This window comes from Pinus tabuliformis, chromosome 9 (assembly GCF_031772625.1).
Source record: "Pinus tabuliformis cultivar Carrire ecotype Pingquan chromosome 9, CPIR1, whole genome shotgun sequence".
In the NCBI taxonomy this organism is placed as follows: Eukaryota; Viridiplantae; Streptophyta; class Pinopsida; order Pinales; family Pinaceae; genus Pinus; species Pinus tabuliformis.
The window spans coordinates 611,200,074-611,226,434 of NC_142307.1; the positions used below are offsets into that span (position 1 = coordinate 611,200,074).

Consider the following 26,361-nt stretch of genomic DNA (forward strand, 5'->3'; position numbering starts at 1 on the left):
GCCCTGAATGTTATCTCAGAAGACTGGGAGGTATTTGTCCAGAGCATACTGGGCAGAGGGACACTTTCACCTTGGGATGAAATGTGGGCTACTCTCTGCCAAGAAGAGATCAGACGACAGTCAAAGATGGGTAGCAGCAGCAAGGGGATCAAAGTCAAGCAGGAGGAAGAAGATGTTGCCCTAGCATCTAAGGGAAAGTAGGAAAAGCGGAAGAAGAAGGATCTCTCCAAGATCAAGTGCTTCCACTGATCAAAGTCAAGTAGGAGGAGGAAGATGTTGCCCTAGCATCTGAGAGAAAGTAGGAAAAGCGGAAGAAGAAGAATCTCTCCAAGATCAAGTGCTTCCACTGTGGGGAGCTGGGTCATTATGCGACCCAATGTCCAAGGAAGAAGAGTAAGGGAGAGTCTTCCAAGACTAAGGCAGCGCCAGCAAGGGTAGAGAAGGAAGTGTTGGCAGACGATGACTATTCCATGAGTGCACACACACCACTTGAGCAGAAGTGGGGAGACATCGAGCTGTAGTCAGGCGGACTACAGGCGATGAGGGTCAGGATCCTCGAGGTACCCAGCCTCTTGGATTAGACCTTGCTACGGGAGCCTCGAAGAGGAGTAGCAGGACTGGCTGAGTCAGGTAGAGACGGATGCAGATGGAGCAGCAGAGAGAGCTACAGTGCAGGAGTCCCGAGACAGCACGAGGCTACCAGGCTACAGCAGTGCGAGAGGCACAGGAGTTTTGCACCAGTGCAGGATGGCACAGAGAGGTTTGCAACGGTGTGAGATGCAAGGAGTTGTTGCAGCAACGCAAAGGTCAGAGAGGGAGCACTTGTCAGCAGCAGAGGGAGCTTCAGCATCAGGACGGTCTCTAGCCCAACAGAGAGGCCAGAGTTGGGAGATCAATTACTTACTTCTCGGTAACTGAGTTGCAGTGCAACAGTGGGAAGCACGATGAGACATGATGAGAGGAGGTGCAGTGCTAGGAGAAAGGACCATCAGCAGCACGGATGCAGAGGGAGTTGTCGTACAGATGCAACAGTGGCAGTGGCAGAACCATGGTCAGCGGTACAGTATACAGTAGTGCAGAGGATAGTGGGCAGCAGGCCTAACATCAGCACAGGGACCAATGTCGAATGATCAAAGTAATACTCGGTGAGGAGTATTGCTAGAAACCAGTCCTCACTATGAGAGTGTGTTGATTTGGGGTAGCATCAGATGTGCTCTAGCCACGAAATTTGGTGGAGATGTTGGGGCACATGAGATCTCCATTACCCAGAAAGGGTTTGTGAAGATTCTAAACAGTTCAAGAGATATTAAAATAATTAATATTTTTAATGGAGTCCCTAAGTATAAACTTAGGGAAATTAAAATATTAATGTGGATTAATATGAAACTGTGTTAGAATGGTCCAAAAGACATGGATCAAGCCAGATCTAATAATAGATGTTGATTAGGGACTTAATCTCGGCCATTGATATGTCAACGAGAAAAGTATAAGAGGAGGCTTGAGGGTCACTTGCAGAAAACACCAAAGTGATCAGTCATTCTATTCTCTAGAGCGGGGTTTGCTAAGAGAGATAGAATTAGTGATCTAAGTTGCAGCTGAGGGGCATTGAGTACAAAGAGACATGGAGGTAGAGATAGTGTCAGCAGATCAGCGCAGGAGCCAGAGAGAGTGATGCAGTAGCAGCCAAAGCTCACGTAGGGCCACACAGAGGCAGCCGGGAGCTGCGCAGTGCTTCAGAGAGGCAAACGTTGTTGATGCAGAGGGCCAAAAGGCTAACACAGGGCCTCTTGAGGCTTACACAGACCCACTTAGGGTGACACAGGGTCAGCGCTGGGTAGAGAGAGGCTGAAACAGTCCAGAAAGGCAGACGTTGGGGTTTCTAGGGAAAATTGGAGCTGAAGAGTTGTCGAAAGGATTATCTGGGGTTTCAGCAGGGAAATTTGTCTCAAACTGAGAGGTATTACTGCCAAGGAAATTCTCTGTTAGGTAGGCTGGGTTTGGCACCCAGATTGTACTCTGATATTGCTTAATAAGAAAACCCTCAGATAGCTGCACCGGTTTTCCCACATTGGGTTTTTTGGGGGACATTGGTCCAAAAATAACGGTGTCGTTTGGTGTGATTTTTTTTGTTTCCTTCAGTTGTTGATCTGTAATATGTTGAGCATGCACTAGTGTTTATTTTAAGTATTTACATTGTAAATAACTTTTTAAGTAACAGAATAAGTAGGTAGGAATAAATCAGATAAAGTGCATGGAGGGTTTCTAACTGGTAGACTTAGAAACTTCAACAGACCATGACTAACCATTGTTGATGCTTACATAAGTTGCAAAGCTGGGAACATGACCATTAAGAATGGGCATTTTTCCAAACAGTTGGTCTTGTACCCTCCTTCTCAACCATCCTTAGAGCATGACCCACCCTTATGGTTGGAAGAGGAAGATGAAGATGAAGTATATCATACCACATCCTATCCAATTTGTACCCTAGATGTTATTATAGGAGGGCGGTTGCTTGATAAAGATGACCCCATTGATCAATTCCTCCAGTCCCAACCTGTTGGGTTGTGTTATATTTTTTGGACCCTATATTAGGTTGGGCGAACCTACCTATGGTTTTGTGCATGATTTTCGCACATGGTATTGGACGCGATGGTTTTTCGGTCCATGGTATTGGATGCTTCGGCATGTATAAATATGTATTGTAACATTGAAAGGAACATAATGAAAAATCAAGCTGGTAGTCCCGGTTTTGGGATCCAGGGAAAAATCTCTGTGCATATGTGTTTTATGGGTTATGCTCTCGCATTGTTTATTTTCTTTGTTTAAGAATTCGTATGCAGGTAATTTCTGTACAGGGTTAAAACCTACATTTGGTATCAGAGTTGTTTTGGCTTCAAGGGGACGCCTTTGTTGCTGAGGGGTTTCGCTCGGGCCTGTGGTAGACCCTGTTCAGTGGGAGATCTGCGAGATCGATTCTGGTGGTGAAAGAAGATGGCGAGTAGTGGAAAGATCGAGATTGAGAAGTTCAATGGTCAGAGTTTTGAGTTGTGGAAACTCAAGATGGAGGATCTGTTGGTCGATAAAGATCAGTGGATCGTGGTAGATCCGGGTACTAAACCATCGGGAGTGACCGATGAAGAATGGAAGAAATTGGATCGGAAGGCAAAGAGCACAATATGATTGTGTGTCTCAGATTCAGTATTGTTGAATGTATCAGGGGAAGCTACGGCAAAGGCTTTGTGGGTCAAGTTAGGGACTTTGTACCAATCTAAGTCTCTGGTGAATAAACTGTTCCTGCGGAAAAAGCTGTATAACCTGAGGATGAAAGACGGAGACTCGGTGACAGAGCATCTGAATGCGTTTAATACTGTGGTAAGTCAATTATTATCTGTTGATATTAAAATTTTAGATGAGGATAAGTGCATCAGTCTATTGTGTTCTCTACTAGATTCGTGGGATAGTCTGGTTATTGCAATAGGTAGCAATGCAACTGCTTTGCAGTTTGATGAAATAGTCTCAGCCTTGCTGACGGAGGAGATGAGACGGAAGAATATGGACAACCAGAATGGTGATGCCTTGTCTGTACGAGGACGGTCCCAGAACAGAAACAAAAATAAGTCATCGAGTGGGAGATCTAAATCTAGAGGGAGATCTAAATCTCTAGGAAAACCTACAAAGGTGGTGTGCTGGAAATGCGGAAAGGAAGGGCACTTCAGAAGGGATTGTAAATCTAAAGCTCCTGATAAAGGAAAGGGATCTGATGATGCTCCTTCTGCAGAGGCGAAAACCACCTCAGATGAAGGTGGGGATGTGTACTTGGCTTCTTCAAGTACACATGTAGATCATGAGGCATGGTTGATTGACTCAGGTGCATCCTTTCACTTCACTCCCCATAGAGAGTGGTTCTACGAGTATGAGAAATACGATGGTGGTGATGTCTTCTTAGGAGATGATAGGAAGGCTAGAATCATTGGTCGGGGAAAAGTAAAGTTGAAGTTGCAAGGTGGAAGGGTTAGAACACTTCCGGGTGTTCTACATATTCCTGCATTGGCCAGAAATCTGATTTCTGTAAGCAAGTTGGATGATGCAGGTGTAAAGATGGTGTTCGAGAAAGATACCTGCAAGATGGTTCGAGGAGCACTGATATTGATGCGGGGAGTTCGGATTGGAACTCTGTACAAGCTGCAAGGTAGCACTGTTGTTGATGGGTGCAATAGTTCTATGGTTCCTGAAAATGGAGTAGAAAATCTAGTGGTCTCTGGAGAGAAGACCATGTTGTGGCATCAAAGGCTTGGACATATTGGAGAGAAGGGCCTTCGAATACTTCATGGTAAAGGTATGGTAGAAGGTATGAATGATAGCTCTCTGGATTTTGATTTCTGTGAAAATTGTGTGTATGGGAAGCAGAATCGAGTGAGTTTCCCCTCTGGTGGTAAGAGGACGAAACAGATATTAGAGCTTGTGCACAGTGATGTGTTTGGACCTGTGAAGGTTCCATCACTCGGTAAGTCTGTGTACTATGTATCATTCATAGATGACTTCTCAAGGAATACATGGATATATTTCCTTAAGAAGAAATCTGAAGTCTTTGACAGGTTTAAAGAATTTAAGGCTCTGGTGGAAAATCAGACAGAGAAGAAGATAAAGGTGCTGAGGACAGATAATGGTGGAGAATTTTGCAGCAAGGAATTTGAAGAATTTTGTAAGAAGTGTGGTATAGCACGGCAGAAGACTACTCCATATACACCTCAGCAAAATGGAGTCGCAGAAAGAATGAACAAGACGTTGATGGAAAGGGCAAGAAGCATGCTCAGTGGTGCCGGGTTAGGACAGGAATTCTGGGCAGAGGCGGTGGATACTGCACGTTACCTGATCAACAGATCACCCTCATCAGCGTTGGAGGATAAGACTCCACAAGAAGTATGGACTGGTAAGAAACCCTCTCTTTCACATCTGAGGGTATTTGGATGTGATGCATATGTACATGTTCCAAAGGAGAAACGAACCAAGTTGGATAGTAAATCTGAAAAGTGCATCTTTATTGGGTATAAGGATGGTTTAAAGGGTTATAAGCTTTGGAACCCAGTCACACGGAAGGTTGTGTACAGCCGAGATGTGGTGTTCAGAGAGGTAAAAGATGTTATTCAATCTGAAGTCCAACCAAAGGAACCTGAGAAGATAGAGTTTGAGCCAAAGGAGGAAGAATCAGACTCTGCAGCAGAGGAGGAATCAGAAGATGAAGAGCCACAAACTCCGGCTGTGAGAAGATCAGGTCGAGAAAGAAGGCAGCCAGAAAGGTATAGTCCATCTGCTTTCAGTTCAAATTTTTCTTTGTCTGTTACTGATGATGATCCCAGAACTGTGAAGGAAGCAGTGGATTCAGAGGATGGAAAACTCTGGAAAGAGGCCATGGTTGATGAAATGGCATCTTTGCACAAAAATGAGGCTTGGGATCTGGTAGAGTTGTCGGCTGGAAGGAAACCCATTGGCAGCAAATGGGTGTTCAAGAAGAAGACTAATGCAGAAGGAAAGGTGGAGAAATACAAAGCTCGGTTGGTAGCAAAAGGTTATTCCTAGGTGCCGGGAATTGATTTTGGTGATATTTTTTCTCCTGTTGCCAAGGTAGCTTCTATTAGATTACTTTTATCTGTTGCTGCTGCTTTTGATTTTGAGGTAGAACAGATGGATGTGAAGACAGCATTTCTTCACGGGGATTTGGAAGAGGAAATCTACATGAGGCAACCTGAAGGCTTTGCGGTGAAGGGTAAGAAAGAACTGGTATGCAAGTTAAAGAAGTCTCTGTATGGGTTAAAACAGTCACCAAGGATGTGGTATCAGAAATTTGATACATTTATACGGGGACTTGGCTTCACCAGAAGCAAAGCAGATCATTGTGTGTATTTTAAATTAATTGGTGACCGTGTTATTTATCTGGTCTTGTATGTGGATGATATGTTGTTGGTTGGAAATGACAAAGAAATTATCCAGGATTTGAAGACCCAATTGTCCTCCAAATTTGACATGAAAGATCTTGGTGCTGCAAACTATATTTTGGGCATGGAAATTAAAAGAGATCGGGCAAAGAGGAAGCTCTGGTTAAACCAGAGGAAGTATGTCGAGACAATACTGCAGAGGTTTAATATGCAGGATAGTAAACCGGTGAAGGTTCCTATTCCTGTAGGTGTGAGGTTATCTGCTGAACAGTGTCCCAAGACACAAGAAGAGGAAGATGACATGTCCCGTGTTCCATATGCAAGTGCAGTCGGTAGCCTGATGTATGGAATGGTCTGTACTAGACCAGACATTGCACATGCAGTGGGAGTATTGAGCAGGTTTATGTCAAAACCTGGGAAGGAGCACTGGACAGCAGTGAAGCGAGTTTTCAGGTATTTGTGTGGCACTAGTGATTACGGTTTGTGCTACCAAGGAAGACCAGGATTGGACAGAGTGTTGGATATTCATGGTTTTGTTGATGCAGACTGGGCTGGAGATCTGGATCAGAGAAGATCTACAAGTGGGTATGTGTTTAACCTATTTGGAGGTGCAGTCAGTTGGATGAGTAAGAAACAATCTGTAGTGGCACTATCAACTACAGAGGCAGAATACATGGCAGCCACTCATGCAAGCAAGGAAGCAGTTTGGTTGCAGAGATTGTGTTCAAGTATGGGGTTAGTACAGGGAGCTATAAGAATAGACTGTGACAGCCAAAGTGCAATTTTCTTAGCAAAGAACCCTGCTTATCATTCAAAGACAAAGCACATTGATGTTCAGTATCACTTTGTGAGGGATATGATAGAAGACAAAAAGGTGTTGTTGGTAAAGGTGGATGCTTTGAAGAATACTGCAGATGCATTGACAAAATCTGTGAGCTCTGAGAAGTTCTCTTGGTGTAGAGAAACAATGGATGTTTCAAGGCTGGAAAAATGACTAAGCTCTCCTGTGGCCCCCTGTGGAAAGAAAACAACAAGTGGGAGATTGTTGGGTTGTGTTATATTCTTTCCACGACTAACCTACGTAGTTAAATGGGGGGTTAGAGGGGGGCGGTAGCCCCCCTTCGTTGCGCCGATTGCGCAGCGGGGGGGTCACAGGGGGGGCGGCAACCCCCCCTGTCCGGGGGATTTGAGGGGGGTGGGTAGCCCCCCTCTACGGGGTCCGGGGCAGCGCCCCTGGAAAAATTTTTTTGGACCCTATATTAGGTTGGGCGAACCTACCTATGGTTTTGTGCATGATTTTCGCACATGGTATTGGACGCTGAGAGGCATTGAGTACAAAGAGACAGGGAGGCAGAGATAGTGTCAGCAGATCAGCGCAGGAGCCAGAGAGAGTGATGCAGTAGCAGCCAAGGCTCACGTAGGGCCACACAGAGGCAACCGGGAGCTGCGCAGTGCTTCAGAGAGGCAAACGTTGTTGATGCAGAGGGCCAAAAGGCTAACACAGGGCCTCTTGAGGCTTACACAGACCCACTTAGGGTGACACAGGGTCAGCGCTGGGTAGAGAGAGGCTGAAACAGTCCAGAAAGGCAGACGTTGGGGTTTCTAGGGAAAATTGGAGCTGAAGAGCTGTCGAAAGGATTATCTGGGGTTTCATCAGGGAAATTTGTCTCAAACTGAGAGGTATTACTGCCAAGGAAATTCTCTGTTAGGTAGGCTGGGTTTGGCACCCAGATTGTACTCTGATATTGCTTAATAAGAAAACCCTCAGATAGCTGCACTGGTTTTCCCACATTGGGTTTTTCGAGGGACATTGGTCCAAAAATAACGGTGTCATTTGGTGTGATTGTTTTTGTTTCCTTCAGTTGTTGATCTGTAATATGTTTAGCATGCACTAGTGTTTATTTTAAGTATTTACATTGTAAATAACTTTTTAAGTAACAGAATAAGTAGGTAGGAATAAATCAGATAAAGTGCATGGAGGGTTTCTAACTGGTAGACTTAGAAACTTCAACAGACCATGACTAACCATTGTTGATGCTTACATAAGTTGCAAAGCTAGGAACATGACCATTAAGAATGGGCATTTGTCCAAACAGTTGGTCTTGTACCCTCCTTCTCAACCATCCTTAGAGCATGACCCACCCTTATGGTTGGAAGAGGAAGATGAAGATGAAGTATATCATACCACATCCTATCCAATTTGTACCCTAGATGTTATTATAGGAGGGCGGTTGCTTGATGAAGATGACCTCATTGATCAATTCCTCCAGTCCCAACCTGTTGGGTTGTGTTATATTTTTTGGACCCTATATTAGGTTGGGCGAACCTACCTATGGTTTTGTGCATGATTTTCGCACATGGTATTGGACGCGATGGTTTTTCGGTCCATGGTATTGGATGCTTCAGCATGTATAAATATGTATTGTAACATTGAAAGGAACATAATGAAAAATCAAGCTGGTAGTCCCGGTTTTGGGATCCAGGGAAAAATCTCTGTGCATATGTGTTTTATGGGTTATGCTCTCGCATTGTTTATTTTCTTTGTTTAAGAATTCGTATGCAGGTAATTTCTGTACAGGGTTAAAACCTACACAACCCCCCAACACCATGCCTCTTGATGAGCTGGTGAAGGAATCTAAAGACAACCCTTGGACTGATTTATGCCTAGCTAACCCTAGTCCTGCTCATGTCAAAATTGTAGAATTTGGTCCATCTAAAACATTAAAAATCAACCTCTCTCTCTCAGCCACCAAGAAGAGAAGTTGTGCAGCATGCTGAGAGAGCACTTGGATGCATTTTCCTGGAGCTACAAGGAAATGAAAGGAGTGCATCCTTCGATGTGTACTCACCAAATCTACATTAAGGAAGGATGAAAACCAATGTGCCAACCTCAGAGGAGAATGAACCCATCCCTCAAAGACATAGTGAAGGACGAGTTGTAGAAATTGTTGGATACAAGGTTCATTTACCCCATCTGAGATAGTGAGTGGGTGTCCCCTCTAGTTTTGGTCCCAAAGAAGAATGGAAAATGGAGGATCTGTGTGGATTACAAAAAGCTAAACAAAGCCACTAAGAAAGATCATTTTCCTCTACCTTTCATTGATCAAGTCTTGGATGGTCTTGTAGGGAAGAAGTTCTTCTCTTTCCTGGATGGATTCAATGGTTATAATCAGATCCAGATCAGCCCAGAGGACCAAGATAAAACCACCTTCACTTGTCCTTGGGGTACCTTTGCTTATAGTGTCCTTCTTTTTAGATTATGTAATGCCCTTGCCACTTTTCAAAGGGTAGTTTTGAGCATCTTTGCTGAGCTAGTCCATGACTCTGTAGAAATCTATATGGATGATTTCACTCCCTATGGGTGTGACTTCCTAGAGACTCTCTCTAACTTGGGGAAAGTATTAAAGAAGTGCATTGAAATGAACCTATCACTTAGTCCCGAGAAGTGTGAATTCTTGATGAATGCAAGGACTATTTTGGGTCATTCAATATCCCAGGAAGGAATACAAGTGGACCCAAATAAAATGGACATCATAAAAGGGGTCTCCACTCCTCAAAAGCAGAGGGATGTCAGAAGTTTCTTGGGCTTAGTTGGATACTATAGGAGGTTTATCAAGGACTTTAGAAAAGTAGCCTCACCATTGTTTGGACTGCTAGCCAAGGACTCTGAATTTTGTTGGTCATATAGTTGCCAAGAGGCCCTAGAAATCTTGAAGGACAAGTTGACTACTGCACCCATACTCAGAGGCCAAAATTGGGCTCTTCCCTTCCACATCCATGTTGATGCATCTGACAAAGCTATAGGAGCAGCTCTAGGACAGATAGATGACAAGTTGCCTTATGCCATTTACTTCATTAGCAAAAATTTGTCTAAGGTTGAATTGAATTACATTGTGACTGAGAAGGAATTCTTAGTTGTTGTCCATTCTTTGAATAAATTCAGAAACTACATCACTAGTTATCAAACCTTTGTACATATTGCCCATGTTTCTATCAAGTACTTAATGAACAAGCTTGATGTTAATGATGGAATTATTAGATAGTTGCTTTTATTACAGTAGTTCGATTTAACTATCATTGATAAGCCAGGTAAAGAAAATGTAGTTGCATATTTTTTTATCTACACTTTATTTGTCTGTAGGTGAAGAAGGGATGGTTGATGATCAGCAGTCAGACGAGCATTTATTTTTTATTTCAGTTCTCTCTCCATGGTTTGCTGACATAGACAACTACCTAGTTGCTACAAAGTTCCCTCCAAATCTGTCATCTAGGGAGAAGAGCAAGATTGTAAGGAAGAGTGCCCCATTCACTTGGATTGGGGGAAATCTCTTCAAACTGGGCCCAGATCAAATCTTGAGAAGGTGTGTTAGGGAGGAGGAAGTCTTTGACATCCTCTTAGCCTGTCACGATGGGCCTTGTGGAGGTCACTTTGCTGCCAAGAGGACAGCTTTCAAGGTACTGCAAGTTGGATACTACTAACCCACTCTCCACCAAGATGAAAGAAGATACATCATTCGATGTGATCAGTGCCAAAGGATGGGGAAACCTACTCCCAAGGATGAAATTCCCTTGCAACCTCGGGTGGCTTTAGAACCATTTGACAAGTGGGGCATGGATTTCAATAGCAAATTGATCCACCATCAGGGCAGAAAAAGTACATAATTGTATGCATTGATTATTTGCCAAAGTGGGCTAAGACCAAGGCTTTCAAGGTAGCAACAAAGGAGAAAGTGGTTGAGTTCTTGAGAGAAATGTGTTTTACAAATTTGGGTACCCTAAAGAGCTAGTCATTGATCAAGGAGCTCAATTCACATCACGTCTGATCGAAAAAATTTTAAGACGGCATGGAATAAATCACAGAACATATACTTCCTGTTATCCTCAGGCCAATGGACAAGTAGAGGTCACCAACAGGGCATTATAAGGCATCATCACAAAGGTTGTGAACAACAGCAGAAAGGATTGGTTAGACATACTAGTGGAGGCCACTTGGGCCTACAATACAACTTGGAACACAACTACTGGTTTCACTCCTTACAACTTGGTCTATGGAAAGAAGGCTCTGCTCTCCATTGAAGTTTAATGCAATCCCTTGAGAATGGAAGCACAGTTGGATTTGGATGTTACAAAGGCACAACAAGAGAGGTTGCTCCAGCTAAATGGCCTAGATGAATTCAGGGTGCAAGCCCTCCTACACACTGGATTTATTCAAGTACAGAGGAAGGTTTGGCATGACAAGAATATCAAGGACAAAGTTTTTCAATAAGAGGATTGGGCTCTGCTATATGACTCCGGGTTCAAGGAATTCAAAGGAAAATTGATGACAAGGTGGTTAAGTCCATACCTTATAGAGAAGTGCCACAATAATGGAGTTGTTCAAATCAAGACCATTGATGAGGAAGGTATTCCTTTGTTTGTCAATGGATACAAGTTGAAGGATTACAAAAGACCTATGTCCCGGAAAGAGTTCATCAGCCGCCGTTATCAAGGAGGTAATCGTGATTGGAAGTATACTAGCTTCCAAGTCACAGAATTTTTGAAAACTATTTTTATTTGTGAAAAAAAAACAATAAGAGGACTGGATGAAAACCTCCATGAGGCATCTAAGGCCAGCACTTGGGTTGAAAACCTCCTTGAGGCGGCGCAGGAGTGAAAAAGGAGAAAAAAGAAAAATAAAAGATCCCCGGGTGAAAACCTTCCTTGAGGTGCCCAGGGCAGGAAAGTAGGTTGAAAACCTTCCAATGAGGCTGCCTATGTGTCCCTCAAAAAAAAAAGGAGAGAAAAACAAAAACAAAAAAATACCATGACACGGAACCCCAACCTATCCATTAATAAATTATGTCATTTTGCAGGTTTTTGAAGGCAGTGGAAATTGCAGAGTTATAGGGACATCATGCTCAGTTTCATTTTATTTCTCCCTCCACTCCGTCTCATCCATGCCAACCATGTCCCTATCACTCATATCCATTGTCAAACCTCAAACATCAATTTTTTTAGCATTTTCTGGTTTGCTACAGAATGTCTTGTAATTGCTACAGATAGATCCTGTAGCACTACCGGATGCCCTAAAATGCTACAGGAAAGGGGACCCAATGAAAAAAATCATCTTGCATGTCTATTAAATTCTGATTAGGGACCTTACACTTCATCAAACCACTCACCCATCATCCATGCATCCCTAGTTCAAATCACCATACCCATACCTAGATCTGTCTCATTCAAAAAAACACAGGAAAATGTCATAAAAAATATAATAATAAAAAAAAGAGGACATGTCCTCCATTGCCAAAGCCCTTCACTACTCCATCAGGGCTCTGTTATCATCCTCCAAGCCCTACACCACTTTCCACCATCCCTTTGAAGAAAAGAACCTTGGAAAGGAAGAAAAAGGGGTTGCTACAAGATTTCTTATAGTAGCTACAGGATCTCTTATAGCAGTCTGTGCCACTACTACAGCCAGCCTGAAAATTGGTTTAGCTCCCCAACCAGAGTGAGAAGGAATACCATCATCCATGGACACCTTGTTTTTCCTAACAAGACTCCAGAGCAGCAGTAGTGGCAAAGGGATATCAAGCACCTGCACACATGAATAGAGCAAGCAGTCAGTTGTATAGAAGCCAAAATAAATACACAGAAAGAGAGCAAGAAATCACTTCCCTGAGCAGCAACATAGAAGTCAACTACTCCAACATGCAACAATCAGCAAAAGGTAGCCTCAGGTATGGTAACTTACTCAGCTCTTCCCTAGGTATGATATGATGAAAAATGTGTAAATGTCGAAGAAAGTCCCTTTTTATATGCTAGAGGTGGCCAGTTAACTTGGCCACCCTTAGCTCATGATCAAAAAGTGATCTTTCAGTCAGCATGCCATGTAAGGATGTCACATCAGTGGGAATCAGTTATAAAGGTGGTCGAAATCAGTTAAGAGGGAGTGGGTGATGATTACGAGGAGAAAGTGAATGATCACCAATGGTGGGCCAACAGTCCCAATTAGGAAATCTCGTACCACTGCTATCCAACACAATGCTCTGAGCCTCGACCATAAATAGCATAAAAACCCCAAACTTTCATGCATTCTTTGCTCATTTCGAAATCAAGGAGATAGGGACCATCTTGGGAAGCCATCGAAAAAGTCGAACCCTACTCTGACCATCCTACAGGAAGAAACTACAAGAAACAGCTACAGGAAGTCTACAAGGGTGTGCCTAGGGTCAACTTGGTCCTCAATTGTCAAAATCCCAGGAATTACAGTGAGAATTAAGTGGCTTATCTCTCCTCTATTCATGATTTTCATAACTGATACACTCTGCACTATCTTAGTAATTACAGTTAGCTTAGAAATTAAAAAGAGTTTGGGAGTATAAAAGAAATTTTTTGTGGCTATAAGTAGTTGTAGTAATTACAGTCATCCACTAAAAATTTTAGCTTTCAAATACCCTAAAATTCATACTGAAACTATCCTACAAAACCTCCTGCACTTAGCTGAAATGAGAGAAGAAAATGGGAGGTGGATTCAATAGAAGAGAACCCACAGATACATCAAGAATTCACCTTCATCCCCCTGTGGTAGACATCTTCAAGAGGCATCACTGGTTAGGCTTCTTTGAGTTGCTCAAGGGATATGATGATGATATAACTTATGATTTTTCCATGGCACTTAATCCTCAAGTAAGAACAAGTGCTACCATTGTGGTAAGAGGGTTGTCCATTACCATCAATCCTGAATTAATAAGCAGAGTGATAGCACTTCCTATAGGGGTCAATTGGAGAAGGGAAGATAAGGCTAGCAACATCCTTGCTAAGAAAAATTTCTTCGCCAATGATGAGAGACCAATTGAAGACAAAAATGGGGTCAAAAGGGAGAGTCTTCCCTATCCCTAGGATGAGGCAGCATAGCACATCCTTAAATACATTTCTTGTGAAGGGATACTAAGTGTATTTTATGGCTACAAGTTCAGGTTTCTCCATGAATTGATATTTCGAACCAGGTTTCCCATAGCCCAAAGATTAAGTGTGCCCTATTTTCTCCTACAATCAATCATAGACATGAGCCAGAAGGTGAAAGAGGGAAAGAAACAACAGTTGGCACACCATGGTCTCATTAAACTAATAGTAGAGGACACTTTGAATAGATCAAGAGTCCTTGTCCTTTGGTACACATTTAGAGATATGGACAGAGAAGCATTCCTTGCACTTGGTGAGAACCCAACTTCAAGTGAAGAAGAAGGAGAAGAAGAAGAAGAGGCTGAGACAGAAAAAAATAGAGGAAGAAGAAAAGAGAGAAGAAGAGGAGGAGCAGCAGAAAGAGACCAGCCTTGAGAAGACCACTGCACTTGAAGAGGAGGAGATATCCCCAGATCAGGGAAGGTTGTCTCCTGAACCCACTGAAAAGGAGGCAGTTGCTACCTTAGTTGCTTTGAGCACACCCATCAAATCCACAAAGAAAAGGTAGAGACAAACTCCCCTCTATTTCAAAACAAGAAGAAGCACTAGGATTAAGTAGGGGAAGCCACAAACCCCCACAAAAACCCCTATTATAATTGAAGAATCACCAAGTAAACAGGAGGAGCTAGAATCCCTGGGACTGAAGGTTGAGAAAGTCACATCACCAGGAGCAACCCCAAAGACTACCATTACCTATGTCAGGAAGCCTGTCACCAGGTCAGCCTCATCTAAGCAGCCCAAGGCACCTGTAACACTCCAACAGAAAGGAAAAGGCTTGCTATAGGATCCCCAAATAGTGTTATAGGAAACACTGGCAGTGCTACAAGAAAGGCAGAAAGTGCTACAGGAAGAGCAAAAGGGGAAAAAAGGAGTCAAGAAGCAACACCACAAGCACAGGAGGGGGTAGCTTCTCCAAAGATAGTTGAGGGGGATTTTACATAGCTACAGGAGCCTAGTCCACAGCCCAACTTGAGCTCCTACTACAATTTCATTGAAGGAGGCAGAGTGATCCCACATAAATTTGCAATCCCTCTCATCTTTGAACTTGAAAAAGAAAGGGGAAGGACACATCGATGGATGTATATTTCTAAATAAAAGAAAGTAGAAGATGTGGGCCTTATGGAAGAAAAACTCCTAGAGATGGGCAAGGAGTTGAGTGAATTGAGAGATAGAGAATAAACCATGAAAACACGGCTATAGACAAAAAACACATGGTTGAGGAGGAAATTTCAAGAAAAGGAGACCCAATTGGCTACCATGGAAAGCCTCTCCATAGAGGCACCTCAATGCAGAGTGCCATCCAAATCCTATGCACTTTATCTCAAGGACCAATGGATGCAATTCCAAATTAAGAAATTGGCACAACAAGGGACCATGCCATTCTAGGATTACAGGGAGTTCATTGATTCGTGTGACAAGAGTACCGTTGAGGACAAGGCCAAGGTATCTGAATTCTACCTGCACAACCTTGCTTGAAAAAGGGCCCAGAAATGGTTCCCCAGAGTTTGGTGCAACTAAAAGAAAAAACATATCATGGCCACAAGCAATAAACAAAAGAAAAAGAATATTATAAAATGAAAAAAATGGCTGGGACATTTAATATAGCATGTGGGAAAAAGCCAAACATGGGCTCTACCCCTTATCATGGCCATCACCCTGGTTCCTAGGGCCCCATGAGTGCCCCAACATCATTAAGGAACCCATGCATGTCTCAATCCCTGGTGGTCAATTAACTACCCCATCTTAAGGGGGTCATAATTTCCTATATCATTCACAACATGCTCTAATTTCCCGGAGCCCCGAGCAAAAATACAAAGAAAAATCAGGAAAAGGCAAAAGGAAAATAAAGGAGGGTGGAAAAAGGAAGGTCGAGGTAACTCATGTATCCACAATTTCTCTCTCCTACATTTAGACGCTTAATATGTCGGCATCCCTCATCATTGCCACCCTTGAACCCATGGCATTTGGCTTTGAGACGCCCAGTGTCCCCATCCATTCATCATCATTCACATGACACCTATCAATTGAAGGATGTTCCATCGACTTGTCTTTCCCTTTAGGGGTTGAGAACACCTAATAGGGTTGCTTATTAACCACTCCTACCTAGAGAGGTAACACTACTTCAAGATCAAAAACTGAAATTTGGAAGGGAAGCCCCATATGAAGTCTCAATGTGCCCTTGATAAACAAGCTCGGTTCACTTATATGCATTGACGAATTATTGTACCTGAAAGATGAGGATGTAACACAAGACATTATATGTAGTTGACAGGTGGTTTCATCAACTAGGAACATTCATTACATGACATGCATTGGATAACATATGCAATACTCTATTGGAAAGCTTTTCCAAAATCGATCTTCAACAATTAGGGCACACATTTAGCATATTCTAAAGCAACAATTACATACATTAAACAAATTCAAGAGAAAATTCCATCATTGTTAGGTACTTACAAGAACACATGCAATATATCCATCCATTACTCAAGAAATAGATCCAAAGAAGAAGTGTGAATCATCTCCATACATCGAAATGCATTCCAAAAAGTTTCCAATAGCCAAAGAAACAAGTGTGAGTTGTTTACAAGAGAAAGAGCCCAAGTGTGATGATGATGAGTAGCTCAAATGAGCTCTCATCTATTTATACATGATCTACTAAGTCGAATTAAGCCTATAGGCCCCACAACATTATGAAAATGGGAAAGATACATCCCTTGGTCACAAGATGATCAAGTAGCTTTAAAAAATATGAATTAGCCATCCAAATGCAAGCCGAAATGATGACATCATGTTGATGTAGGGTCATTTGAAGGCAACGTTGAGTCCTCTTTATGCCAAAATGTGAGAGAGGGCTCCATAAATCTCGAACTAAGAGATGGCCCCCAATTCTCCAAGTCAACACGTGGGCCCCAAATTTGTGTTTGGGGTACAAAAGTTGGTCTCCTGGGTCTCCTGATGATGGAATACCCTATATATGCTCCAATACTGAGGGCTCTGACAATGGTGTTTTCCCTCCCATGTCTCAAGGGGTGAGACAAACCTCCTTTGGGCCTTGGATTAGCTGCCACACCACGTGATACATGCTAAGTTAGTTGGGGCACACTAGTCCAAGTGCATCATCTCATGAATAATTTGGGGCAATTAGCAGACTATTGAGGGTATTGAAGGTGCCCATGACGTGAAATGATGCTCTACACATGATGGGAGTCCCGTGGATCTTAACGCGTCACTCGTGGTTGTCAATATGATCATCTGGTGGACTTGGACCCCAATTAAGTTGCGTATCCCATGATGAAACCACCTGTCAACTACATATAATGTCTTGTGTTACATCCTCACCTTCAGGTACAATAATTCATCAATGCATATAAGTGAACCAAGCTTGTTTATCAAGGGCACATTGAGACTTCATATGGGGCTTCCCTTCCAAATTTCAGGCTTTGATAATGAAGTAGTGTTACCTCCCTAGGTAGGAGTGGTTAATAAGCAACCCAATTAGGTGTTCCCAACCCCTAAAGGGAAAGAAAAGTCCTTGGTACATCCTTCAATTGATAGGCGTCATGTGAATGATGATGAATGGATGGGGACACTGGGCGTCTCAAGGCCAAATGCCATGGGTTCAAGGGTGGCAATGATGAGGGATACCCACATATTAGGTGTCTAAATGTAGGAGAGAGTAATTGTGGATACATCAGTTACCTCGACCTTCCTTTTTCCACCCTCCTTTATTTTCCTTTTTCCTTTTCCTGATTTTTCTTTGTATTGTTGCTGAGGGCTTCGGGAAATTAAAGCATGTTGTGAACGATATAGGCAATTATTACCCCCTTAAGATGGGGTACTTAATTGCCCACCAGGGATTGGGACATGCATGGGTTCCTTAATGATGTTGGGGAACTCGTGGGGCCCTAAGAACCAGGGTGATGGCCATGATAAGGGGTAGAGCCCATGTTTGGCTTTTTCCCACGTGCTATATTAACTGTCCCAGTCATTTTTGGCATTTTATAATATTCTTTTTCTTTTGTTTCTTGCTTGTGGCCATGATATGTTTTTTCTTTTAGCTTCACCAACCTTCGAGGAACTCGAGTTTAGAAAAATGTAGTCGAATTGATGATGGTCTATTTGAAGCCGACAGTAAGGAGTCTTTGACCAATCAACAAAATTACTTTGACTCAAATAACCAATCCTAAAGCCTACAATGGAGGCTTGACCTATGACAATTGACCCAAGCATGAAACCCATGCCTTAACAAGTCCATTCAATAATAATTAAAATTCTTTTTGCTTTATTTTGATAGATATATTACATTTTGACTTCAAGTACAATTATGAAGATCGAACCTAGGTACATTCTTCAACACTACCTCTTAACTAGGGAGGTATTCATATTTACATATAACCATAGATGGGTTAGAGTCCTGTAGTGACAAGATTTAAAATTTTGAATTGGCTGACAGTAACTCTTGTAATATTGTACATATCTCTGCTTTCTGCAAATGTTTTCCACATTAAAATTAAAAATGTAAAGAGGGTATGTCCTAAAAGAAATATCAAAGGACAAGAAAAATAAGAAAAGGTCAAAAAATAAACAAAAATTGAAAAATATATATATGAACCCCAAAATAAAAACAGACCATGAAAGTGTGCAAGTCCAAGTGCCACTATTCTTTGCTTTACTGTTTTAAATAATGGTTGTGTGCAGCTTGTCATACATGCCACAACCCATGGTAGTCAAACTGCTTAATCTTGACTATTTCATGCTTTGAATTTTATGTTTATAGTTAGAGAATAAAATCTAACCAAACAGCTTAATCTTGGCAGATCATTAGAGAGGTAGAGAAAATAAAAGGGGTTCATCACTTTAATCTGAGCCCTTGGAAGATATAAGGTTAGAAGTAGATAGTTTGTTTTATAAAAGAAAAGGAAAGAAAAGGGTTTGCTGGCTTAATTGCACCCACCAAAGTCAAGAAAAAATGTTAGATTAGGTAAATGGGTAGGTGAAGAAAGGTTGCAGAAATACAAGTTTTTTGGAGCATAAGCACTACTGTCATGCTTAACTATGTGTTTCAAAAGTGCAGCAGCAGTTATCAATGAAAAAGGCATGCTCATAAGATGAGTTTAACTAACTTCCCCTCCTTTCTCAAGCTTTTCCCTCTCATGTTTATTAATTTCCCCATCATCCCTTAAAATACCCCTTTTCCCCTCCATTTTTACCTTTACTTCATTATCTCATATTTTTCCCCTAGAAATTCCCTTTAAAATCCTTCCCCTTTGCTAAATCATCATTATGTTCTATAAATCCCTTTTCCTAGGGTAAAAACCCTTTCCCCCCTTTGTGAAAAGTTATTTTTCCCTTTTTTCTAATCTAAAAACCCATAAATCAACTTATCCTAAGTTGAAAAAATCTTCCGCCTTAAAGAAACACGCCCGATGGATCATTTGAGTTAATCCGCCAATTAAAGTTAATTAAACACGCTTAAGTATGTTTGATTAGGCGGGCCCCTCCCTAACCTTTTCCCTAATACCCTCCGCGCATCTTTTCGGTGCAACCTCCATCCGATCAACACCCATCTAATCTAATGGTTATCGCTCCATTTCGCACGCATTCACCTTCTGAGCTTGAACAACCTGATAGCACCCGAAATGGGCAGTTTTGCTCGGGCCCAATTTGGCGACATGTCACCATCACAGCATTTCACATCCCCTCTGAGTTTTACCACCCTTCCCCAAAAAGTGGTGCAATGAGGGGCAAAACCACCCTCTCGATACCAGTAACTATTCATAACCTTTTCTTCCCCGCTTTCCTCAATTTTTGCCCAATAAAGCCCTGTAAACACCATTTTCACGATTTTTTCGATCATCTGTGCATTCAAAGCCTAAGCTTTCTTGCACGCCTGAAGTCTACAAACTGCCAAACAACTACCAGATGCCATCTTGCCTTCAGCACTCATCCAAAGCCACTATCTGTCACCTGCAACCTAAGAACCCCAACTAAATTCACAACACCAACCTCCAGCTTCAGGTATTTTACAAATATACACCACATTTACCCTTGTTAATATAAAAATCTCAATTAATTTAACATTGAATGAACTTAACTTAGCTATCCTACCCATGAAATAGGCAATTTGCACCCAGACCCTTAAAAAATTTGTAAAACCCAGACCACTGGTCGAACCCTGCCAATTCAATTTCCGACTTTTACCTCTATTTTCAATACAATGTCTATCCACATTTCCCTGGATGCTAAGCCTGTTTCAACCCCTAACATTGACCAAGATCATGTACCTTTAGCTGATAGGGATTTTCAGATTAAGGATACAGCCTCTGCCTCTGAAAGAATGAAGCTCCACTTCTAGAGCAAAGATAGATTTTTAAACCATGCTGATGACATTCACCTCTAGGAGTCAAATCTCCCCCTCTACTCATTCCCAGAAGTTCACAACCTCCCAGATATTATCCACTATTGTCAGACCTACTACATCCCCAACCAAAGAACTGTAGTAGCCCCCAATCAACAGTTGCTCTGCACTATCACTCCAGAGTCCATCAACCAAATGTTACAGGTCCAACCCAACCCAAATTTAGTTCCTTTGTCCATAGGGGGACTTCTAGACATGTACAGTTCCATTGATGAGGGTAAAGCCAAGCAGGTGTTCAAAAATTTCATAGTTGTAGAAAAGCATACACCAAATTTTACCCCTCCATACATCGCCACTATGTTTTCACAAACTTCCAAGCATATTGTCACTATGATATCCTCCATCCTTGGATACGGGACAGATGAAAATGTTGATGAAGTCACTTTTGCATTCTTGTCACTTTTTACCCCTGGTCAACCCCCTGCCATCAAGTTTGACTATGCTCAGTTCATTGCAGACAAAATGCATAAACAACTCATCAAATTTCCCATTGAAAGGGTATTTAAGTACTCTGCAGTGTTGTATTATTTATTCTTGTACTACCAAACTGACACATTCCCCATGAAGATCATAAAATGTGACGGTAAAAGAAAAGAGAGATATGTGCTCTATTGGACACCTATTGTCCAAAAATATTCCACTGTCTCTGATTATAAGGACCTTGTAGATTCCTTTGTCCACCCAGTAATGAATATGTTGACAGGGACTGTGCTACCTAGGATTAGTCCTCAGATCAAAAAGGTACTTCAGTTGGCTAAAAACAGTAAGGTAGGAGACTGGTACTTGTACCAGAATCACACAGAGATCAAAGTATATGGCTACCAACTGGCTCCATATAAATTGCCAAAGTATCTTCCCTTAAGAATTTTTTCCTTGGAGTATTTCAGGAAAATCATCAACTCAGATGATGTCCACTTCGTGGCTGCAAAGAAGAAGGACCAATTCCAAGTCAAAAGTGAACTCGGCCCCTTTATTTGCAATAATCGACAAGCCAAACCAAAGGCAGAGAGTATGTTAGAGGAGTTGAAATTTGCCAAGAGTTTTATGTGGCAGTATGACCCTCATGGAGTAATAAGAAAAATGAGAACCAAGCTTAAACTAGCTCCTTATGCACATTATTCGGTGCCTGAAATTGAAAGATATGCCAACCAAACTGAATGGTTGGAAATCACTTTGGTAGATAAAGATAGCACAATTGTTGATGTTGAAAATTCTCTATATGATATTAAGCAACAGATTGACCTAAGTGAGTTCCTGTAGGTCCCAGATCAAGGGCACAGGATGGATGCTCCCTCTCCATCGCAAACACCTTTGAATCAAGAAAAAAACCCTAAAAACAAAGAAGAGACTTCCAGTTCCTAAATGGAAATAGTGGACGAGCAAGAAAACCAAAGGAAAAGGAGAAAACTGAATGTTGTATCTGAACAGGAAGAACAGAGTGAGGTGGAAGGAATAGAGTCAGAACCACAATCAGACCACAGTCAAAATCTCTACCAAACACAGCAGGTTAGAAAGGGAGAGAGGTAGAGGAAACAAATGAACCCACCACCTCTAACACTCAGTTGATAGAAAGGCAGAAGTCAGCAAAGGTTTCTTCCTTTGTCAGACCAGCTGATAAAGAAAAAACCATTAAGGATAGATATAAGGAGATTAAAATGAGAAATGAAAAATTGAACACTGAGATATATGCTCAATATTTCAAACATTCATCACCTAACCAGAGCAGACTAATGTCTGCATTTGATATTGAGGAGGGAAAGATGCAAATGTCATATATGCATCCAACAGTGCCACAACCCAAGTCTGCAGCAGATTATAAGAAGGCAACATTTGAAGTATTAGCAAAGGACATCCATCCAATCGACCAAATAGAATTTCATAAACAAGCTAGAGAAATGATATACTCCACCTTGATTGGCAAGGCCACGGATGCATATAGATTACAGGAGTCCTTAAATAATACTATTGCTCAGTTTAAACTTGAAAATGCCTCCTCCAGTGCTAAAGACACAAGGATTAAATCCTTGGAAGACCTGATCATTAAGCCAGGCCATGACCCAAAGGACATAAAGGCTACTGAGCAATTAATAAAAAAGAAGAATGAAGACATTGTAGCCCTGAAAAAATAGCTCAAATTGCCTCAATCACAGCACCCTCAAACAAAACAAGTCCTGGAGAGCCAAACTACCCAGGAGGAAATTCTTGACTTAGTGTTGCAGTTGTTAGTGCCTAGATTTACCTTAGGCTGAGGAAGGTAGGATCCAGGGCCAACATCAAACCATGCTTAACCTGGTAGCTAGCCCTACCAGGTCGGGAGAGGGCTCTCTCCGGGTCAATCTCAGCAAATTATAATCGATGAGGGCTTGAGATGACTGATAGAAATACTGATCTTAGGCTAGGTATATGTGCAAAAAAGTTTGATTGAATGAAATGATGTTTTTGTTGACTCAGATGGAAAGGTAGATTTTGGGCGCGGGGATTGAGGCTCAGTCTTGCAGAGGTCTCAATGGGGCAAGGTAGGAAATTGATTTTGACACTTAAAATTGAATGAGATGGAAGGATTAGATAGGTAAGGATCTAAAGAGGGCAAGAAAACTCATGGATCATCTCCAAACAGCTGAAAACATCAAGAAACTAAAGCAAACTTTAAGTAGAGCACTACAATTTCAATGGATTCTACTTACACTCTTGTTTGTTTAGTTAAGAAGAAACAAGATAGAGAATGGCATAAATGACATATAAGAAAATTCACAATTACAAAGAAAAGCACTGTACCAAGAAAAATTGCCACATGGATCCCAAAGAATGTTGCAAATCTTGGTCTCAATTCCTTAGCCAAAATGCTGATATGAATGTACAATGAAGCTCAAGGCTTTCTCAAAAGTCCAACCATGCTAATGACTGAAAAACAACATAATATAGACAAACCATAGCTCATCCTTGCCTCTAGGGGTCGAGCTCACATGTTTAGGAGCTGTTTCAACTAATTCTAAACTGAGAACTAGAAATCAGGCAACAGAACAGCATGCCTCTAGAAACAAGGGAACTGATTCATTCAGTTTCAAACAACTTTTAAACTGATGAATATATCTCTGCAAGTGAAAATTTGACATATTTACATCATGATCCATTAATATACATTAAATTACATCACAAATTTGCCATTAAGAAAGTGAAAAAGTCCAACTGACCAAAGCTGGGCAAAAAACAGAGCAATACTTGGTCAAACTGGCAATTTTTCCTCTATGCGCCGCGCCTGATTCTCTATGCGTAGCACCTGTTTGGACCCACTTTTAGAGGCGTTCCTGAGGTCCAAATTAGCTCCAAGTGTGCTTGTTGGAAAGTTCTGCCTGTGTACTTTCCAACCCAAGTGGAATTTTTCAATTTGGCCTCCATTTTATCCTCCAAACTTCAATTCTCCCAACACTGCTTCCTGTGTGTCAAAATAGGGGCAGTGAGGTCATTTTTTGAGTGTTTTTGACCTTTTTGAGGGCTCAAAACTTGTCCAAATTTCTTGGCCATTGGTAGGAAAATATATTTTTCCATGCCAAATCCAAAAATTCTGAGTTTTTGTGATTTAGAGGCTCCTATCAAAAGCGAGCGCCACATGGCGCGGCGCATAGGGTAGAAAATTCTGTTTTTTGTGCCAAAAATTTCAAAAATGCAAAAAGTGCCCCAAATTTTTTGAAATTTGGGCTGAGTCTTCTCCATCAAACATTGTGTTGGTCCAAGGAAGCCTCAGCCAATATCTGAAGTCCTTCATGCTCTTTTTGCCTCCTTGATGCTCTCTTCAACTTTGCCTTTAAGCTCCTGATTCTAGCTTGGCACACCATGTTCCTCGACAAGTAATGATATGACAGATTTCTAAGCATATTCTTCTCATTGATGGACTTTTCTAGCTTCCTCTCCAAGTGGATATTGGCTCTTTCAAGCCATGACTCCCGATCGGCATTAACCTCCTGCTCAAGTGAAGTGAACTCCACCCTCCTCCTTTGGGCAGCTTGGCGATTTTCCCGAATGTTTTGCAACTCCATAATCACTTGCTAGTCTTCAAGCTGCTTATTCCTTTGCTCTAGGTACTGTATTGTCCATTGGGCTCTATCCAAGTTGATAGACAAGGCATCAATGTCCGCCTACTGCTCTTGAATGATTTCTTTGAGATTTGTGCTTTGCGGGCCCATATCAGTATCATCACCCTCAATGAGAATGAAATCAGTCTCATGCTCACCTAATGGTCCTTCCTCCTGCAATGGCCTCTTGCCTTTGTCTCGAACCTGTTGTGTTGATGACAGAAGCGAGGTCCCTTCCACACTAGGTGAAGATAACACTCTAGTGCCCTTCTGATAGGTGATGAACACTGGCATGCTAGCGGTCTGTGTCTCATGACCCTCATGCTGATAAGAAGGTCCACCTGTCTCATGCAAAGCCTCTGAAGGTCCCTGAGAAGCTTTGAAAAACTCACGAGAGATGAAATCCTCCCAAGTAATGCCCTGTAAGCCAAGCTGATGAATGACCAAAATTTTAATGAGAGAAAAATGGTAAATAATATTGAACTGCTGCTGAGGAGTCTTGTGCTGCACTAGGGTCATCATCTTCTCTATGTTTCGGCACATGAAGTAAGGGATGTTCATCATCCTTACCCTGGTAAAATGCATCAACAACCTGATATGATAGGCATATAAATGTGAAAACCGGCCCTCACAGCTGAAATACTTCATGATCAATTTCATCAAAGGAGCATAAGCATCTTTGAGGTACCGGAAAGGAAATACTTTGTTGAGTTGTCTCAAATAGCCAGGTTTGATGTATGGTTCATAATGTTGCCGGTCAATTTGCTGCCTCTTGTTCCATTGCTCTCCAATGTTAGGAATACCGATTGCTAGTGAAATAGGTTTTGGTGTTAATGTATAAGTGACACCAGCTAGAGTGGCTTGACCATCATGTAAATGCAGCACAAACAAACGAGCCAACTCATGATGAAACTGAATGCTAGCAACCTTCTCACAAAATTCATAGCAAGACTGATGTTGGAAACAAGAGATGGCCAGAGGGTAGGCCTGTAATTCAGCAAGAGTGGTTGGTTCTTCTCTAATATGTTTGCCCCCTCTATGAGGCCTCCTGGGTGCATGTACCTCTGTAGGTGAGTCACTGTAGGTCTCCTCTTCATAATCATATGAGGGATCAAATTCCATGTCTGCTAGTGGATGGACTGTTTTGGAGCTGTCTTGATAAGAAATAGGTGAGTTGTGATGTGTTTTAAATTTTTCCACCAAGGGAAACAGTGATATGAGGGACTATGGAGGGAGAAAATAGTGAGGGATTTAGGGACAGTTGGGGTAGGGTTTAATTAGGGAAATAGGGAATTAGGGAATGATTTAGGAGTTTTTGATATAGGACTAGGGTTTGGGAATTAGAGAGTATTTGGGACTTTGGGAAAGGGGATTTGGGATATGGAATTAGTGAATATAAGGGTGTGTGAATTTAGGGAATAGGGAAATCAAGGGAAAAATGGAGTAAGGGAGTGATTGAGGGAATAGAAGGATGGAATTGGTAGCAAAACAGTCAATACTAACCCTAGGCAGCAATTTCCTTTGAGAAATTTCAAGAGATAGGGTTTGGTTTCCTTTAAACACTCACCATACAACGAACACCATAAAACAACCACCAAATTTCGATGAAAAGCAATGACAGAGGGTCAACCTACTTGGACAAGTGATGATCCACAAGTTTCGGGCGATTTGGAGCAAGTTTTTAAGTTTTCGGGCTTGCCGGCTGTATGTGTCGCGCATCAAACCCAATGCGCCGTGCCCAGTGAGTGCGCCGCACCCGTGCAATTTTGAACTGGAGGTCGAAGCCCAGTGCGTTGCGCCTGCTATGTGCGCCGCGCCACTTTCCTAGTGTGTCGCGCCTCTGTCTTGGAACGATTTTAAACAATTTTTCTCACTTGCTCACCACCACGACTTTGCCTTGCTTCCACTTTGTCTTGGAGTGCAAATGAACTTTTCAAATTGAAGGAATGACTTATAAACAAGGACCTTTTAAATTTTTGGCTCATAAAACCCA

At 41.9% G+C, this 26,361-nt stretch overlaps 1 pseudogene; it reads right to left on the bottom strand.

Annotated features, from left to right (window-relative positions):
- Positions 1-19,716, bottom strand: part of LOC149150076 (uncharacterized) — a 116,033-nt pseudogene extending 96,317 nt beyond the window's left edge.
- Between the last annotated feature and the right edge of the window lie 6,645 nt (positions 19,717-26,361).